This window comes from Mirounga angustirostris, unplaced genomic scaffold (assembly GCF_029215605.1).
Source record: "Mirounga angustirostris isolate CCGP_5_RB_7025 unplaced genomic scaffold, mMirAng1.0.hap1 SCAF_6, whole genome shotgun sequence".
Lineage (NCBI taxonomy): Eukaryota > Metazoa > Chordata > Mammalia > Carnivora > Phocidae > Mirounga > Mirounga angustirostris.
The window spans coordinates 84,544,549-84,564,584 of record NW_026991714.1 but is presented as its reverse complement, the minus strand read 5'-3'; the positions used below and the strand labels follow the sequence as shown (position 1 = coordinate 84,564,584).

At 45.6% G+C, this 20,036-nt stretch overlaps 1 protein-coding gene across 7 annotated transcripts in view; it reads right to left on the bottom strand.

Moving 5' to 3' along the window:
- SIPA1L2 (signal induced proliferation associated 1 like 2) overlaps positions 1-20,036 on the bottom strand; it is a 216,828-nt gene that overhangs the window by 176,949 nt on the left and 19,843 nt on the right. The window contains exons 1-2 of one of the 7 annotated variants that reach the window (XM_064594626.1): positions 13,849-13,937; positions 6,118-6,335 (exon numbers count right to left, since the gene is read on the bottom strand). The exons of 5 other annotated variants lie outside the window; for them this stretch is intronic. The gene's annotated coding sequence lies outside the window, so the exon portion shown is untranslated. Of the gene's footprint in view, positions 1-6,117; positions 6,336-13,848; positions 13,938-20,036 lie in introns of those variants that run through there. One more of the 7 variants, XM_064594625.1, reaches the window with a different exon arrangement.

Sequence of the window (20,036 nt, the reverse complement as noted above, 5' to 3'; positions counted from 1 at the left end):
GTCAATTAAAAAGACAGTCATAAAACAGAACGTCTAGGCTCCTCTCATCTACATCTTCGGGAGCAGACGTCCAATAAGGTATTTATTAATATTTTATCAGACATTTTCATTTTACCCAGACCAGCACATCGGCTCCACAATGCCTCTATAACTGGGGATTCCTAATGCGAAGAGCAATTGAAGGAAACCTCAACTGTTCTCAACAGGCTCTAAGGGACTCACTCCAGCCCGGGGAGTCCACGTTCACTGGAGAGTCCCTCGTCCCATTCCACAAAATCAGAAAACTCAAGAGAAAAATAAAACGGGGCAAAGTATCCATGCACAAGTCCCCAACTAACCTGAACGACTTAATTTCTAAAAACAAAAACAAAAACGAAGGCAGCCGTTCTCACCCACAAAGTATAAATCCGTCCTCACTATCCCCCAGATAAATTTCTGCTCAGGAAGAAGAAAGAAAAGCACCAGCAGCAATGACAAGGTGTCCCTCCAGGCACAAAAACCTTTCTCTTCTGGAGCCACCCGAAGAAGAACTCACATGGGATGCTTCATACGTACAAAACAAAATAAACTGCCGAACCACCTTGTCATGATGCAAAGCATGACAACTGGAGTGAATGACACGCTCTCATCAACAGCGGATCCATTTCACAACCGACTCCATGCGGCCCTTGTCACCTGACATGTAATTATGGAAAACATGGGCTTTTTTAAGCTGACATCGACTTGCAGTTCTGATTGCTGGAGTGTTCTGCACAGTGGGGGACAGGGACCTCCACGGAACGGGAGACAGCCCCACAAGGGCCAGGGCAGCTAAGGACGAGGACAGTGGCCAGAGCATCCACTGCACAGTGCAGGATGGGAGGGGCCGGGCAGCCACATCCCACACCTTTTTAATTACCTTCATAATACAAGGAAAATTTGAAGAACGTGATTTTTTTAAAAACCCACTGAATTGGTAAGCCCCATGACTCTTGATCTACGCATTCAAACTACAACACAGATTTCTTGCGTCACATCCCAGGCATGGATGTAGACATTCAGGACACAGGAGCTAACACCCACCCCACCCCCCAACGAAAGTTCCATGCTCCGGTAATTCACTTGACCTCTGGCCTGCCCCATGTCTGGGGTCCGTTTCTGTACCATCCGCACAAACCAAGTCTAGCTCCTGTTTCCCTAAGCACCTTCCCCATCCGTCTGAAAGCAATGGTTCTCAGACGTGTGAACCGTGGAGCCCCTCTAGTCCCTGAGGCTCTTCAGCTGCATCTGGGAGGTCAGACTACGTTCATAATAATCCGAAGACCCCATCTGCCTGTTGAACTGTGTCAGTCGTAGAAATGCGAGAATGTGTAAAACTGCCTGGGCCTTAGGGCAAAGCAAGGCAGGAATTGTGCCACACACGGCAGTTAAATAAGTAGATAAATAAAATAATAAAAACTAAAGATAGGTAGATAAGATGGTTTCTGTTAATGTCCTGGATGAAGAAGCAAAAGTAACGAATTGTATTAAATCTGGGGCCTCGAGCACGTACTCTCTGCCGCCCCGTGGGACGGAATGGGGAGCACGCAGAGCCCCCGCTGCTGCATGTATTGCCCGGGAAAGCACCCCTAACACAGGGTATGAGGTGCACAAGCCGCTTTGTTCACAAAACATGGCCTGGTACTTCAGAGAGTGATACACACAGTCCAGCTCTCCGGACACGGCTGTGTGCTAGACGCTTTCCAGGAAAGGGACACCATGGGCCCGCTTTCAAGGAAAGCAGCTGACACACGGATGAGAGTCCAGCTTCTGTGCAAAGCGTAGACTTTCTGAAAACGTGTACACCCCTGTGCACCGTGAAGGTGACAACTTCCCTACATTGAAAGGTTCTTCTATAATTGGTGACGTGATTTTTTTTTTAATTGCAAGATAAAATGTAACAACACTTGGGGAGATGTTCCAAATGATTGATGCAGGATCTTTAAAACCATACACAGAATGGAATTTTAGAAGTTCATCTGTATGGTTTCAGAATCCACATCTCAACCAACCTTTAAGAAACCACCACTTGTTTGTTAGCCATAGTATCAAAGAAGAAGATCCACAAAGAGCTAAAAACAAATTAAAACACTCCCGTTCCCACTCTTTTCCCACCCACATATCTGTGGGAGGCTGGATTTTCATCATATGTGGATTTTCATCATACGTGGCAACTGGAACAACGTATCACATCAGAATGGATGCAGATGCAAAGATGAGAACCCAGCTGTCTTCCATTATGCCAGATATTAAAGGCAGTTTTATATAAAGGTATAAAAAAATTACAAAACACTTCTTAGGGGCACCTGGGTCGCTCAGTTGGTTAAAACTATGCCTCAGGCTCAGGTCATGATCTCAGGGTCCTGGGAAGGAGTCCTGCATGGGGCTCCCAGCTCAGCAGGGGGCCTGCTTCTCCCTTTCCCTCTGCCCCTCCCCCACACTCTGCTCTCTCTCTCACTCGCTCTATCTCAAATAAATAAATAAAATGTTTAAAACAAAACAACAACAAAAAAAACCCAAAATACTTCCTAATAAGGTTTCTTTGGGTTTGGAAAATGGTAACTTTTGATAAAAATAGTGTTTATATTAACACAAATTCGTTGTTTTTAATTTAATAATTTTTTTAACTCTCTTGGTTTTTATTTTTTATTTACTTATTTTTTTAAAGATTTTATTTACTTATGTGAGAGAGAGAGAATGAGAGAGAGCATGAGAGCGGGGGGGAGGCTCAGAGGGAGAAGCAGACTCTCTGCTGAGCAGGGAGCCCGATGCGGGACTCGATCCCGGGACTCCAGGATCATGACCTGAGCTGAAGGCAGTCGCTCAACCAACTGAGCCACCCAGGCGCCCGGTTTTTATTTTTAATATAATAAACATCACTAGATATAACCACATAAACAAAGCTCTCTGGAGTCCTCAATAAGTTTTAAGAGTGTACAAAAGTCCCGAGACTACAACACTCAAGAACCACTATCTTAAAAAGGAACATTTAGACGGCAACTCCCACGGGGAAACAGATTTGAGAAATAAAGCAAGTAAGCTAACATTTCTTAATCATCAGATGACAATGCAAAAAGCAGGTCCATCTTCACTCATTAAGCCAAATATACATTTATGGAGGTTTCTCTTTAAGGACAAATGGTTAAAGTATTTACACATTTGGATCTCCATTAATCTCCTATAAATTTCCCAAATGACTAGTCTTGTGTGACGCTACAGTAACACTGTGTGTAAATTCACTCAATTAGCTCACTGACACTTGTACATTCTCCCAAATTCACTAACATCCACTGCATTGTCTTTTGCCACCATTGGCTGAGAGACTTCCCACTGAATTATTGATTTTCTGCCAATTAATTACCATAGTAAGATTCAGTTGGGCTTATCTCTACAGAAATTATCTCTTTTTCCCGTCTCACTGTTTCTTGTACCCTTTAAAGTCTGTTGGGGAATCAAATTAATTGGAAGCCTTAAGATGAGATCCTGAATTCTAAAAATATCCTTGGCATAACTTACAAACAGCCCAGTTGTCAGAAACTTAAATGGACAAAGACCTATTTTTCCCCGGATTACAGACTTTGATGCTTTTCACTTAGATCTTCCCTCAATTCTCTGTCAATTCAGCAACTTCACTATATGAATCTTAGAATAAATCAGTTGTGCTGAACCCAGGCGGAGACTGATAAGCACATTCATGTCTATGCTCTTAATTCATAAGAGTGGCATGCTTGACCATACAAAGAAAAATAAAAAACAAAATATTCTCATTATTTATGGGAAAGCATGGAAATCTAGGAGAAGAAAAAATAAGGTCTAATTCCCAAAATAATAGGTGCACAGCTAAATGGACACCCCTGCAGCAACTCCCACATCACCCACTCTAGGATTCAGATGCCACAGCAAAACGGGGAGCTCATCTCTGTCTCAAGCAAAGGCCTCCTCTGTTGGGCCTCCACAGCCCACCTGAATGTACGTGCAACCCTGTCCCCTGGCTTGGAATTCCATCTCTCCCATCCTCTTCCCCACCAGGGAAACAAGACACCTAGACACCTCAGGAGACCAGGCATGGGATAGGCCATCGTCCTCATCTCCCCATTCCCACACACTCTCCCCTCTGTCTCAGGCGTGGGGCAGGAAAGGGGGGGCTACCAGGCAGGGTATTTAAAGCCTCCAGAATTCATTTCAAGAATATCCATTATGACTTTTCTTGGTTGCTCTAAAATGCGGGTATCACCGATCTGAGCAGTGAGATTCAAGAAGGCTCTATTTTCAAGAAGCAAACCAATTAAGCCAAAGTGTAAATACAGAAGAATGAGAAAGAGAAGAAATTTAACTCAGCCATAGCACTGACATTAACAAGGCTGCTGGAGGAAGAAAGAAATTTTGAGTTTATATACCTTCTTTTCTGGAAAGAGGAAGATACAGAGAAAAAAACACTGTGGACTTGGTATCAGATGTGACTTTGGACCCCAGCCTCACCCCCCTGGAGCACAGAGCACAGGACCCCACCCACAGGACATGCCAGGAAGGGGGAACCAGCCCCACCTTCCTCCTATACCCAAAACCTGCACAAAATGGAAAAACTGGCCCTGCGCTGAAAGACAGTGAGATCTTCCAACTCACAGCAGACCAAAATCACCACATCAAACAGCAAATTCATTAATGTGCACGAGACAAAGGAAACTGGGATAGAGAAGCAATCCTTTAAGGAGAGAACTGAAATTCATCAACGAAAACACAGATAACACCAACAGGGAGGTCTGTGCTTTGTCATACAGTTTGGAACAAACAAAAGGTACTAAACCTTGAGTAAGTGAAGGTCTGCTTAAAGGAAAAGCTGGAAAGTCAGAACACGGCTCGTCTAGAGGTGTGGGTTGGGGTTCCGGGGAGAATGGCAGACTGTTCCCCGTGCCTCTGCCCCCTCCGCGCCCATGAAGGCATCACCCCAAATGGGAATCATGAGAACACAGTCAAGTGTATGTGAATGCAGAGACTTAAGTGAAACAAAAATGAGTAACTCTGCCTATTACACAAATGTTTCACTTGGGATTCTCTACCTCCCTGACCAGACTGGAAAATAAGTCAACGGTTTATATTTCAGGGAGGGGGTTTAAAAAAAAATGAGTAGGGAAATGTTCCACATGGGTCAGCAGGGGACTGGAATCAATCCTGTAACATGTGGACTATAAGCAGGGTTGTGCGGACTGTCCCCCAGGTCTGCCCAGGGTGCAGGGGAGCAGGCGGGCCAGGTGGGGGCCGGGTGGGGGGTGGCACCCAGCACTCCGAGCGGACCAGACAGGACAGTGGGGGGTGCGAGGGGCCTGCCGGGCAGACCCTCCCAGGCCAGCTGCCCCTTGCCAGGATGCTGGAATGCGTGTGGCCAGTTGTGTCTTCAGGCAGAGATTGGCTTCACCTTTAACCTGGAACTGCTGGACTGTCTAGCACCTTTGCCTCTGTTCTTGTTTCTGTCTTGAAGCTCTCCCTGTTGGCCTCCTGATGCAGTTTACCCACTGACGTGGCTTTCTGGTCTCCCTCATGAGGCCACAATAAGATAGAGGCTAGGAGAGTCAGAAAGATAGGGCGCCTTCTGGAAATGAGGGGCCTTGTGCCAAACAACTCCTCACCAAGCGGCCGGGGAACAGGCATCCTTTCTCCTAAACAGCTGAGGGGACAGGGCTACACATCCCACTGATCTTTGCACAGGAGGAACTAAAGTCATTTCTCACATTTCAATCTTTAAATTTACTAGAATATGCTAAGCCTCTCACTTTAAGAAAATTAAAAACCCAGTAGAAATGGCACCACTTGCACCAGGGCCACGCCCATGGGCGTCTCCGGTGGGACAGTCCTCCTGACTCCACACACCGAGCCCATCCCTTCTTTCCTGCTCCTCGCTGGGGACACGGGCCACCAGGATCAGGGGAAAAGATTAACTATTTCCAGTAGTCTTCCACTGAAAATAAACCACCAGAGAAAGGGAAGGAAAAGAAGAATGCAAAATTATCAATTCTCAGACACACACACACACACACACACACGCTCTCAGAGGCTGTCTGAAAGCAAAAGGAATATTTAGCACAGACATTTGCAGACACTTACTGTCTGAATTAAAATGGGAAGCAGCAGAGATAGGAGTCACTGAATAATTAGCAGTGACGACAGTTTTACTCTGCAATCTGCCAGATACAATTACTTTCGCTCCATCTCTGGAGGTAAACACATCTAAACTGGTAGAGCTGAATGGGACCACCTGCCACGTATTTTTTTAAAGGTTCTTCATTTCGGGATACGTTTGTGGCCACCTAAAATGTTGACGTCTGAAAAAAAAAAAAAAAAAGAGTCATGTTCTATTATAAATTATGACTGCTAGTATGGAATCAAAATAACTTCTGGTTTATATGTGAAAATCAAACAAGAGCTGATTTATCAAGCTGTCTATCCACTGGTGGCCTGAAGGCTTTAGAAGGACCAAGAAGAACTTCCTGAATCATCCAAGAAAGGCATGTTGACTCTTAACCAAAAACTTGGTAAACTGCGAAGCTTTCTAGAATTAAAAATATATATATATTTTTCAGAACCTTCCTTAAAGACCTTAGAAAACTAGCAACAAGACTAATTTCTTACTATCAAATAGAAAGGAACACTAATATTTCAAACTTTGGTGTATCCTTTCTATATGTTCACCATGCAAGAAAGAACCCTGGAGTGAAAATGGCTTTTCTCTCCTTAAATCCTACATTGTGCATTCTTTTCTGTTGCACAACTCGAAAAACGGAAGGGGGGCAAATTCTTTGTAAGTAATGAAGAAGGTTAGCCCCTTCCCCACAAGAGATTCTCATAGGAAAGAAGCCCAACTGAGGGCTTGGACATAGGCAGGTAAATCCAAACTCTTTAGGAGACTCAGAACCAGCTGCAAAATGAATCCAAAGAACGTCTTTTCAGGGGCTGCATAAATTATTACGTTTCCTAAAAAACACTTCCTAACAAACACAAAACAACATTCGAGAGAAAAACAAGAAGCTATTTCCTCTGAGAGTTCTAAGTCAAATACTCTACTCCCCCACCAAGATGCCTTCAAAATGTTAAATTATCTGGTCCAACTCCTGCCTAACAGTCAAGAAATGTTCACTGGCTTAATGGGCCCTGTTTACAGTGTCCTTGCTGTGTCCAGAGACAGGGGCTGGAGGCAAGGAGCCAGCCCCAGTCAGCCCCACCGACCCCACAGGCTGCATGCATTCAGCCTATGCGCCAACACTAACCCACTTTTCCGGATATTCCTGAACGTTAAGTGGGCTATTAACTAGAGGTGTTCCTTTTAAGACCCAACATAAAGACTACATTACATAAAAATAAAAAAAAAAAAAGTATATGTAGCTCTGTAGAATAAGGCATTCTGAAACAACTCTCGGGAAAGATTTATTGTCTCTAGGGTGCTTTTCATAAAATGATTTATTATGGTTTCGCTAAAATGATTAGAGAAAAAACGTTCCAAAATATCTATAAAACGTTGCTAGGCATCTTGAAAGTTAGCAAAGTGGCAAGAATTTTCCAACAAGTTGTCAAAATAAAATGAAAAGATAGAGATTCTCAGCAACACAGAGAACAAAATAAAGATATCCCATTAAAAAAAAAAAATCCTCTTGTGAAATAAGCAATATTCACAGAGCTATGATGAAGATCTTTAGAAAAGTTGACTTGTAGCAGGCAAGCAGTGGACCACCTGGCCTAAGGGATGTTTATTCTCTGTGGATACACCAAGAGCAGAGACCCTGCCTGGGCAGGCCCAGGCTGGCTCTTCTGGATGGTCAATGCTAACCCACACAGGCAAGCTCAGGCCCCTCACACAGCTCCACTCAGCTGCTCCCAGGGGCCGGAGCTCTGACCCTCTAGCCTCCTGTGTCTCCCAGGAGACTGGTCCCAGCCCCGATACTTCTTAAAGCCCCTCCCCCCTCCAATCTTTCAGTGGCCTCATTCCATCACCCCTCCTGGCTAAAACAGACTTGTAGGGCATGACTCCAATTCCACCTGATAACAGAAAACACAAATATAAAACAGGAACTAAAGGAGAGGGGAAAGGAAAATGTGGCTAGAGCTACGAAGTGGTTAAGGCCCGTGATGGGGGAGAAGGGGCAGTGAATGAAAGTGAGCAGCTGGTCCTGGGAAGAGAGTAAAAACACAAGGAGAAGTTGAGTCAGAGGGGCTGGTGCCAAAGATGAAACATCAAGGGAGACACTGGCTAACACCCAGAGGGGCCCTGGCAGGGATTCTTCATAACCTCACTTTATGCCCCAATCATCCATTCCAATAGCTCTGTCTGGAGCAACTGTGACCGTATAATTTTGTTCCAGAAAATTCCATCTTCATTCTCTCTCTGGGAGAAACACCTTGGCTGGCCCAGCACTAAAGAGAGCCATTCAGTTCTTTCTCCAGTCTCGTTGTAAGCATTCCCTTTAAGGTTTTAGGAACATTAGTAGGCTCCAGTGTTCACTAAAGCCTCTCCCAAGCCAACCACACTAAATGGCCTGAGTCTCCCAAATTTAATAGGCTTTTTCTGAGATCTGGTCAGAATCTCTCCTGATTCTAAAACCATTTAACTTGTCTAAAAATTCCAAGTCCTGGAACTCAGAAAGAGTGTCAATAACCCCAAAAGCTCAAAGGGGAAGCCCCCGAGCTCCCCCAGGCTGTCCTGATTCTAGGTGATGGCTTCGACCCAGAACAGGTACAGGTGGTCTTGGCCACGGCCTCGTGTTACAATCACCTGAAGAGCCTTCGGGAAGTCCGGGCACCCAGGCCCCTTCCCTTGGATTAAATCAGAACCTCTGGGATGGGGCCCGGGCATGCATCATTTTTCAAATGTTCCCCCCATGATTCTCATGTGCGGACAAGTCAGAGAAGACTCTTCCTGAACTCTAGTGAAGGCTCTCATACCGGAGATCAGGAATGGCTAACGTGATCAGAGCTGGTTCCTCCTGAGCAATTACAGCGCCCTTTGCAGGCATCACCTCATTTCCAACCTTCGGCTGCCCTGATCAGTGGTCCACTGGCGAGGGAGGGTAGAGCTGGGCCTCCATGTCTCTCTTGTCAACTATTCCCTTTTCATTCATGCAAAAAATACTTACTCCCACCTCATGTAATTTCCAGTCCGAAGAGCACAAAGCCATGGGGGCAGCGACGGTCTTACTCTAATCAACTGGCTAAAAACCAACCAAACAAACAAAAACCATAAAGGAGAAAAATGTCAACGTCTGAGTCCCTAACCACAGTTAAAGGTCTAGCAAAAAGTTTCAACCTGAGCCGAGCTCCCTCCAGCCCCCCAAGCCCCCTGTGAAGTGGGCGAGGAGCAAGGACATGCGAAGGTCGGTGGCCCACCACTCAGCTACTGCTGTCGCTGGCCGGATCTGGACTCATTTTCAGCTGTCACCTTCCTCACAAAGGACAGAAGGCTTGGGGACTGGACACTTTCTCCCAGCGCACTAATCTCATTCCATCCAGCCCTAACTGGGCTTGAGGTCTGCAAAGTCATCTTTTGTGCTCCCTCTGACAGTAGGGGTTTTCAGAACCCTGACTTTCATATAAACTGTCTAAATTAACTTTTCATGAAGTCGGGCTAGGGGAGACACTATGGGTTGACTTTCAGGTAGCCTTAGAATTAGTGTCTCTGTGGCGAAATGACCATTTTCTTCCAATCAATATGCTCATCAAAAAAAATAAAAACTGGGGCGCCTGGGTGGCTCAGTTGGTTAAGCGACTGCCTTCGGCTCAGGTCATGATCCTGGAGTCCCGGGATCGAGTCCCACATCAGGCTCCCTGCTCAGCGGGGAGTCTGCTTCTCCCTCTGACCCTCCTCCCTCTCCTGCTCTCTGTCTCTCATTCTCTCTCTCTCAAATAAATAAATAAAATCTTAAAAAAAAAAAAAAAAGTAAAACTGACTTTTGGAGACATTTGAAATTCGAGCTTTATTCCTTTAAAAATTTCAAAGGCAAAAAAAAAAAATCCCACTTTCATTATGAAATCATCATGCCATGCTAGCTTAGAGGATCAACGGGGTCCACAAACAGTAACAAACCAGTGTTAACTAGGTGAGAATATTAATCCTGTCTTCCACAATGTCTGACAATTACCTGGAAAGTTCCACGGCTGGGAAAGAAGTAAGTGGCTTCCCTCGCTGTCCCCACAACTGCTCTGCTCGATTCAGGCAGTCCTGGAACATACTGAGCGTTCTGGGGTCCCTGCTCCCTTGTGCTCATCCCTCTCCCCTCATAAAAACCACCCAAGGCAAAGAGCACTGCACTGGAAGAGTCTCTCCCAACACTCCCGTGACTATGGGAAAACTGTCCCAAATATGACACAATTTCAAACTGACAATGACACTGGTTCCTATTTTGCTGAAAGAACCTCAAAGTGCAGGCTCAATCAGAGCATAGCACAACTGAGCCCCAAATCACAGGCAAGGAAGGATCCTAACATGATTTTCAGGTCACTGAAATTACTGATGCTAATATGAAAAAAATTTAGAGTTTGTTCCCGAAAAATAAAACAATTCCTGGTTTAATTTTTTTGGGGGGGGAGGGGGGTCAACTAATGTATTCTAAAATACCCATGTTCCTATGGAGGAAGGGTAGGGTACTCTGCTACTTCAATTCAACGAATCACCTATAAAAGTATGGTCTCTCTATCTGGAGAGGCAACAGTTGATGGTTTCGATATTAAAATGAGCACTAGAGAGAAAAGTAGTAAGAATATAAGAAGCCTACTGATAGTGAGAATTTCACTTCCCAAAAGGACACGGCAACATAATATTGTTGAGTTTGTGAATGCAGCTCACATTAAAATGTAGCATCTATACCAACCCCACCCCCCCCACACACACCTAGGATACCAGAATTTGCTGCATGGTTGGTTTGTCTGAAAGTCAGTTATTAAAATATATTAGAAACATTTGGAATTTAAAAGACATACCCTTGGGGCACTTGGGTGGCTCACTTGGTTGAGCATTCAACTCTTGGTTTCAGCTCAGGTCATGAGCTCGGGGTCGTGAGATGGAGCCCCGTGTCAGGCTCCACACTGGGCGTGGAGCCTGCTTAAGATTCTCCTTCTCCCTCTCCCTCTGCCCCTCCCCAGCTTGTGCTCGCTCACTCTCTCTTTCTCTCTCTTTAAAATAAATAAATAAATAAATAAAGTAAAAAATAAAAGACCTACTTTTACCTCATCCAGCCCACAGAAATGTGCTGACTGCCTAGCATGTCTAAGAACGTGCTGGAAAATGAGGCACCAACGGTAAGACAGCCGCGTGGTGTCTCCCTCCCCCACCAGAGCAGGCAGACTGACAGGAAGGGAGGCTATCCTCCAGGCCTGGTGGAGTGGACACAGATGCTCAGGGAGGACGGGGCTGAGTCCCGAACTAGGGAGAGGGGGTCAGTGAAGTGTTCTCAGCACTGGTGTCGGAGTTGAGAACTGAAGCATGAGCAGAGCTGGCCAGGTGAGCGTGGAGCGGCAGGGCCCGGAGGAGAGCAGATGGAGTGCCCCCCCCGCCCCGCAGGAAGCAGCGTGGCAGGACCGGGTCCGGGGGCGGAGGGGGGTTAAGGCACAAGGTGGGGACAGTGCATGCAGCAGAAGCCAGGCAACAACACCCTCTCTGGTGGCTCTGGAGGCGTGGACTCCAACCTAAAGAAGTGACGGGATTTGTCTGGAGTCCAATCACTCAGACTATGGCTCCTTGTAGTGACAGTGGAGACTAGAAATTTCAGAGGTAGGATCAGAACCCCAAACATGAATTCCTTCCAGCAAGGCTGAGTCCCAGGCACCTGAAACAACACTTTAGAAATGCAGATAAACACCTCATTTAAAAAATCTGGTTCCCGGGCGCCTGGGTGGCTCAGTCGGTTGGGCAACTGCCTTCGGCTCAGGTCATGATCCTGGAGTCCCGCATCGGGCTCCCTGCTCGGCAGGGAGTCTGCTTCTCCCTCTGACCCTCCCCCCTCTCTTGCTCTCTCTCTCTCATTCTCTCTCTCAAATAAATAAATAAAATCTTTAAAAAAAAAAAAAGAAAAAATATATATTGTCTTTCCTTTTCCAAAAAAGCACTTTGAGGGGCGCCTGGGTGGCTCAGTTGGTTAAGCGACTGCCTTCAGCTCAGGTCATGATCCTGGAGTCCCTGGATCGAGTCCCGCATCAGGCTCCCTGCTCGGCAGGGAGTCTGCTTCTCCCTCTGACCCTCCCCCCTCTCTTGCTCTCTCTCTCTCTCTCATTCTCTCTCTCAAATAAATAAATAAAATCTTTAAAAAAAAAAAAAAGAAAAAATATATATTGTCTTTCCTTTTCCAAAAAAGCACTTTGAGGGGCGCCTGGGTGGCTCAGTTGGTTAAGCGACTGCCTTCCGCTCAGGTCATGATCCTGGAGTCCCTGGATCGAGTCCCGCATCGGGCTCCCTGCTCAGCGGGGAGTCTGCTTCTCCCTCTGACCCTCCCCCTTCTCATGTGCTCTCTCTCATTCTCTCTCTCTCAAATAAATAAATAAAATCTTTTAAAAAAATAAATAATAAAAAATCTGGTTCCTGCATGACGATCTTTACGGCGGCTCGATGTTCTTAAAGCAAGGTACACCTGCACGTGAGCTGCAGGCTGCTGCAAAGTGGACAGACTTTGTCTGTCACTGCTCCTTCACCCCCTTGGCCTGGCTCTGAGCTCTTCCTTTTCATTCTCTGGCTCCCAAAGACCAGCTTGCTCTGTTGGGTCCATGTTCCTTTAAAAGACAGCTTGTGCCCAACTCAGAGACACCTGCTGTCCTTTGGTTCATCCATAAGCATGAGAGGTATGGTACAGACGCAAGGTGTCGAGACTGGTGAGCCAGGCAGACGAACCCAGACAAACGGGCCCCAGATGCCACTCAACTCCAAAACTTGCACTTGCTGGCCTCATGGGACAAAGGCCGTCAGGGAGGTGCCTTCCCTGAGACAAACTCATTCTCTGACTGCAAGCTGGCCCCCGCATTATCTGCCACACAAAGTAAGACTTCCAAACCTGGGGATTCTTTGCCTGTTCATTTACACTGAATTCAACAATTGCTAATCGAGCCATTTCCTTGAGGGCCTGGGATCCATGAGATTAACAGTACTTCCCTGAGCAAATAAAGAGCATCCACTGGGTGAAGAGCAAACCAGTCACATGCTTTAACACCTGGACCACACCAAAACGGGTGTGGGGGTCCCGGATTTGGAACACAGAGACTACTGCAAAGCTGCCCAGTCTATCGAAGCCAGGAGCAGCTCAATGGGTCCTACGGTGGACCTAATCCAGTGGCTGCTTCCCGACACCTTCTATCCCCCACTAACTGCACCATTTGGCGGGTGGATTCAGAATAAGAGAATGCTGACGACTTTTCGGCAAAGCTCTGCCAGTAAGAATTTTGGCCAAGGGCAATGCCTACCTGTTGCAGGAAGTTGCATCAGCTTCTGTACGCTGTCCGATCAAAACATGCTACCCATTCTGGGGACACCCACAAGTCCATGCTGTGCACCCATGTGCGTGTGTCCACCTGGTGTGGCTCAGCAGCATGAAACAGCCGTGTCGGCCCCCAAGGGTTTAGTGAGGGTGGCTGCTCACTACAGAACTACTTCCTCCAGGTTGGAGACAGTCCTCCCCCCTGGGCTCCCTGCTGCAGCTCTGAGCAGAGCCATGTACAAGAGATCTGTGCGAGGCCAGAGCTCCCGCTAACAGGCCTGGGAGCACACACAGCCAGGCTGGAGGAGGGCCACCCCGCAACCTTAGCAGGCTCGACACAAACGCACTGCTCAAACATCCTCTGCAAACCGTTCATTAATCACGTATCTACCTGGGCATCTCCTGTCCAGAATAAAAAACACCTTCCTGGGGTGCCTGGGTGGCTCAGTTGGTTGGGCGACTGCCTTCGGCTTGGGTCGTGATCCCGGGGTCCTGGGATCGAGTCCCGCTTCGGGCTCCCCCTGCTCTGCGGGGAGCCTGCTTCTCCCTCTGCCTCTGCCTGCCACTCACCCTGCTTGTGCTCTCTCTGTCAAATAAATAAATAAATAAATAAATAAAAATCTTAAAAAAAAAAAAAAAACACCTTCCTGAATGTGTGCTATCAGATGAAAGTTATCAGATTAAAAAATTATCTGACGAAAAATTAGCAACTGGTGGACTAACGATGATAAAGCAAACACATGGGCTTTGCTTGCCCACACTCAGGGCTCCCGGTGAATCACGGCCAAGAGTCCACGCTGGGGCTTACCGCCTTCTGGCCCTGAACTAGCTCTGAAAGCCAGACCTTGGGCTTTGCTGGGGGCCTACCAGGGAGGCTTGAGAAGTTTAAGCTCAGCTCTGGCAAGAGCTGTAAACATGACAGCCACTTTAAGTTTTCAGGCAAAAGGGCAGTCCTGGTGACCGAGTTAACAAGGAAAAAAAAAAATAATTTCTTTGCTTATCTGTGCTGGGCTGTATTAAGCGGAATCAAAAAGCACATTCTGAGAAGAATATATGAAATCAATTTTTTTTTTCCAGTTACTCTCACTTATAAGCTACTGCCCAAATCAACCCTCCCTTCTAGTTGCAATCAAGTATTTCTCACTTATTCTGGTTCCTTCAAACTTGTGAGGGCACGATCCCTGATCTGGGCCAACGCCTTCCCCCCTGCAAAGTGGGAGTCAGGAGCACGAAGGGATGAGGGATTAGGATGGGCTGCTCGGGAGATGGAGAACCCGAGTGTTGCTGAGACTGGCTTTTTCTTTCTGCCGGACGGTGTCTGTTTATGTAACACCCAAAAAGAGATGAGAGCCTAAATGAAAGAGCGTGCCTGTTGGATAACACGAGTGGTCAATCTCTGGGCGAGCTGCGAAGGAAGTAAGGGAACGCTGAGCTCTGCAGACGCAGAACTCCCTTTCGGGGGCAGGAGACCGGCGGTCGCTACGGGAAAGAATGGAAGCCCCAGGACACACACTACAGTCAGGCAGGCAGCACAAGGGAAGACAATCATCTCTGCCCTCCAAGAAAGCTGGGGATAGAAGGCTTGATAACATCACGCAGCCGCCAGAAACACAGCCCTTGGTTTCCAAGACAAAACTACTTTTAGTCCTCCCCAAGACATAATGTAAATAACCTGCTTCCCGTGGCCAGGTGTGGCCAAGGCCAACCTCCAGGAGAAGAGAGGGTTTCCATAGCAGCCCCCCACTGTACCTCTTAAGGAAAGGGAAAGAATGAGTTGAGCCCAGGAGACAGGTCTACTCACTGGGCCTCATCTGCACCGCCAGGCTGTGACCAGCCCCAGGCCAGACACAGGGACAGACAAGGCCTCAAATCTTAACACAGTGTGTGGTCCCAAAGTTCAAAAACCAACCCCTAGGGCACCAAACAAAGGCATAATTCAAAACGTGCTTATCAGGGAAGACCTCTTTAGTAATTAATCGTGACCCTTGAATCCGTAAGGCTTCTTGTTTTTAAGTGCCTTAAACATATTTCTGCTAAGGGGAAAACCTGACCCATCTGACCAGGAAAAAAATCAAGAAATATAGATTAGTGGTATGGATTCTCTTAAATATAACCTGGAATTTTCTCCCCAAATACCAAAATGTTCAAGTGAGGGAAACCCCTCAGGATAACAAATTTACTTGAATTTTGTATTTTTCACCCAGGAAGTGAAAATCGATTCTCTCAAGAATCATACTGTCAAAAATTGACTTCAACTAAGTCAATCCTCCTATTATTTTTGCTCTATTATAAATGATGTTTAATATTTTCTACTTCCTATTAGCAAAAACAAATCATTTGAACTTGTGATAAAAAAAGTTGGGTGTCAACTTAAAAACATGTGAGAGAGAGTACAGAGTTCTTAAAGAGTTCTTTCAAACGGCACAAAGATGGAAGACTTTGGCCACGCCCAAGACACCCCCACAAGTGGAGGCCAGAGCAGGAAGCACATATTGCAAGGCCGTGAGGAATGTCACTCCTGGAGACAGAAGACGTGTGGGAAAGTCTGAAGAGGACGAGGAGGAGGAGGAGGAGGAGGACATTCCAAGCAGAGAGGAGCCATGCAGAGCAGCACAACCCATCACGTGTGCAAGCTTCCAGCCTGGCGGGTAGGAGCGTGTGGGGAGGGGGAGAGGAGGAGGACAGGGTGGGGGGAGGGGAGGAGTGGGGCACTGGAGGACCTACGTGCCCGGCTGAGGGGCTCAGATTTTATCCAAACACCCAAGAGAAGATTTTTACTAAAACGCTGCGTCTACGGAGAAAATGTTGGCGGCAATACAAAGGATGAGAGGGAGAGAATAAGGAGCTGGCAGCAAGGAGATTAGCTAGACAGTGATGTCCAACAGAACCTTCTGGAGTGATGAGAATGTTCCATCCATTCCATCAGCGAGGACAACATTCCATGTGGCTACCAAACACCTGAAATGCAGCTCATGAGAATTTTTATTCACATTTAATTTTAATTAATTTAAATGTGCATTGCCCCATGTGGCTAGTGGCGGCCATACTGGGCACACAGGCTAGATAGCTATTTCAAAGCTCACAGGATGGTCTGCCCTGATGCAAGGCAGGAACAGTGGGAAAAAGATTCAAGAGGGATTTCTGAACCACAACTGGTGGATGCTGGTGACCAACTGGATGGATGTGGTGTTAAGGACTGAGTGAAGGTGGATCCCAAGCTTTGTCCAACGAGCAGATGAGGTCCATGTGGTAGCACAGTACAGAGCAGGACAGAGGGTAAAACACATTTGTTGGGGCAGATAATCGATCCCAAATGGACTCATTTACTTTGAAATGTATCAAGAATACCCAGAAGATGGCTAGAAGGTGGGTAGGAAAAGGTCAGACAGGTAAAGATTTGGAGGTCGCCATCACAGAGATGGTGAAAAAGGCCACTTAGGAAGGCAGGGTCACCCAGAAGGAGAGAAAGAAGAGGGAAGCCCAACTCTTCAAAAGTATTGGAAGGAGAGGCCAGCCAAGGCAGAGAAGAAACGACTAAAGGTAGTCAGAGAATGGGAAGGGACGGTGCCATCGAAGCAGAGGGAGTTCACCAGGGAGCAGGGCACTAGTACTCAACAAGGTCAAAAGTAGGTAAGTCCCGAAGGACAGGGCCTGGGGGCCGGTGGGAAAATTCACAAGACCAGGAACCAGAGAGTGATGAGGGATGGGAGCAAGAATCGGGCACTCACCTCTCACTCGGTGACAAATGAGGGATAGTCACGGTGACAGTAAGATGCATATGGATGGGGTCCTCAGGCTCCGCTCCAACACTATAATGCAACATCCATTGCAAGTCTTACCAAGATGATTTCTTTCCCTAGGCCCCAACAGAAACTATCAGAAAGGTTCATCAAGTTACCTATATGAGACGATAAAGTAAAGGGGTATCCAGCGAAAAACACCTTTCAATCCAAAGTTAGGATCAGGAAGTTTAACAGGATTGGACATGAGACAAACAGACGCCATAATCTACTTTAAAAAGCCTCTCTTTTGTCATCCTACACCTACCTGTCACCTACAACCATCCCCTTTCATACCAGTCAGGGGCACTTTTCCAACAGGTGGAGCTGATCCCACCACAGGGGTAAATCAGAGTAGGCAGAAGGACATCCTGACTCTTACCTCCAAAGGGTTCCTGCAGGTTGTCAAGCAGAAGGGAACCCCCCCTGCAAGAATCCAAGCCAACATTCTTCAAATCAACTTTGTTTCTGACTCTCACTATCACTAATGAGAGGAATATTAACCCCTGACTTCAAACTCTATGTCTGACTTAATGTTCTGGCTTTCAAAAAAGCTGTATTCATTCAAAACTCACTCAGCTCCTAGAGGCAGCCTATTGATTTCTTTTCCAAATGCCTGCTCTCCCTGCACATCAGCATGGGTGTGCATGTCCTGCACGCATGTTAGGTGCTCGCTAGTGCATAGGAGGAACAGGAACGGGGAGTCACTGAGGGCCTACTATGAGCCAGTAGCAAGCAAAGCACTTTTATAAGCACCATCAGTGAGCTCACAAGCACATTCCCCAATAGCTGTCAAATCCCCATTTTGAGTTGTGCAAATTGAGGTACGTCTTGCCTGAGGAAGTGCAGAGCTCAGTCAGGGTCAAAACGGGTCATCACAGTACCTGAACCACAGTAGGTCTACTAGCTGCGATCACGGCCAGAGACCGTCACTGCTTTCTGATCCACCAGGCCGTGCCGCGTGGGACAGTCAGACCACACATGTGTGCCTCAGACATGTGATGCTAAGAAGGGCAAGCGGTTCAAGGACATTAACACCGAATATATTTCAGAGGCATCTTGTGTAGCACACGCATGGACTCCATCATCTATTAATACTATTCATCCAGAATCATTACGATTTGATAGATACTAAAAACTGACTTCAGAGTTGCTATTCAAGCATCATTCTTAAATCATGCTTTCATAAGTCATGTAGATAATTCACAGAGAGACAATTAGCCTTTGACATTGCACTTAATTTAATAAGCCATTTCAGAATTTTAATAGAAGCATTAACAGGCGTGAAAGAAGAATGAACTACTTTTTGGGACCTTATAACTTACAAATTAGCTAATTTTTATTTTTAACGTAAATGTCAAAAACCACAGTATCAAAGGGCTGGCAATTATACTGCCAAAAACACATGGATGTTATCGGAGTCAAGGTATCTCTGCTCTCAAAGATAAGAGCAACAACAGTACTTTGAAAGTAAATGCCAAAGTCTCTAACTTAATTCTTACTACCAACTAAGAAAGATGTCCTCGTTGTCAAGGTAGCTATGAGGATTAAACAGAAATAGTAGCTATGAGGATTAAACATGTATATAAAAGCATTCAGTGCCTTGCCAATAAATTATATTAATAATAAAGAATGAATTTCCTGACACTAGATTAATTTAATGCCTTTACATTATACAAATACATTTTTTTTCCTGCGTAACAAGTTTAAATGACAGAAGGCGGTCAAAACGTTAAAAAAATATAATGTGTAACATTCAACATCAGCAAGTAAGTTTTCAAAGAGATCTGCCTACACGATACCAAACTCAGATTACAAATGCTTTCATGGTAAAGAACATATACCAAAAACATATTTATTGTACATAGTAAGTATCTAATAAATGTTTGCTAAATACTGGCCTTAAATACTCCTGTTAAATATACTAAAAAAAAAAAAAACACAAGTCAAGATGATTATTGTAATAAAATAAAATAAATCCAGACTATATTCAGCCAGGAAACTATACTGAAACAGGCTATTTTTTAAGGGTACACATAACTGAGTCATATAATTCAAATACTTTAATACCATGTTTTTTCCTCTTACAAAATTAATATGTCCATTTTAGAAAAACTGGAAAACAAATGCAAACAGAAGACGATAATTACACATAACCACAAGTAATAACCACCGTAAATTCTTTAATGTATCCTTGTTCTGAGAATGCATATGCATATTTAATTTTCCTGCAAAATTGGGATCTATTATATATATACTGCTTAGCAAGAAAATTTTTTCACTTAATATTCTGTGCACATTTTCCCATGTCATTAAATGGTCCCATAAAACAAGATATTTAATTGATTTAAATTACTTGATCATATGGAGAATCATCATTTAATGCCTTACTGCCAATATTTTTCCAGTTCTTCACATCATAACTAATACTGCTTTGAGCATCCTTAAACATAAATCTTTCGCACCAGTTGTGATTATGTTGTTGGGCTAAATTCCCCACCCCAAATCCCCACGTAATTATTAACCTCTACTTTATTAAAAGTTGCACAGAGCTTAACCTAGAAGTCGTGGGAAGCCAGGCCCGCGGTACACAGCGTTAAGGAAAACTTTGCTGTTCCTTCTTTTCTTCTTCTCCTTTAACCTTTGACCCAGGACCATGGAAGAGCTGCTTCTTTGGAAGTCTCTGGGCACAGGTGCACGGTTACCTGGTAATGTTCATCCCCCACCCATACCCCATCCATCTTTCATCTCTTGAGGGGAATGGACAGAGAACCCTTAGATATAGCGTCTCACCAGGGAC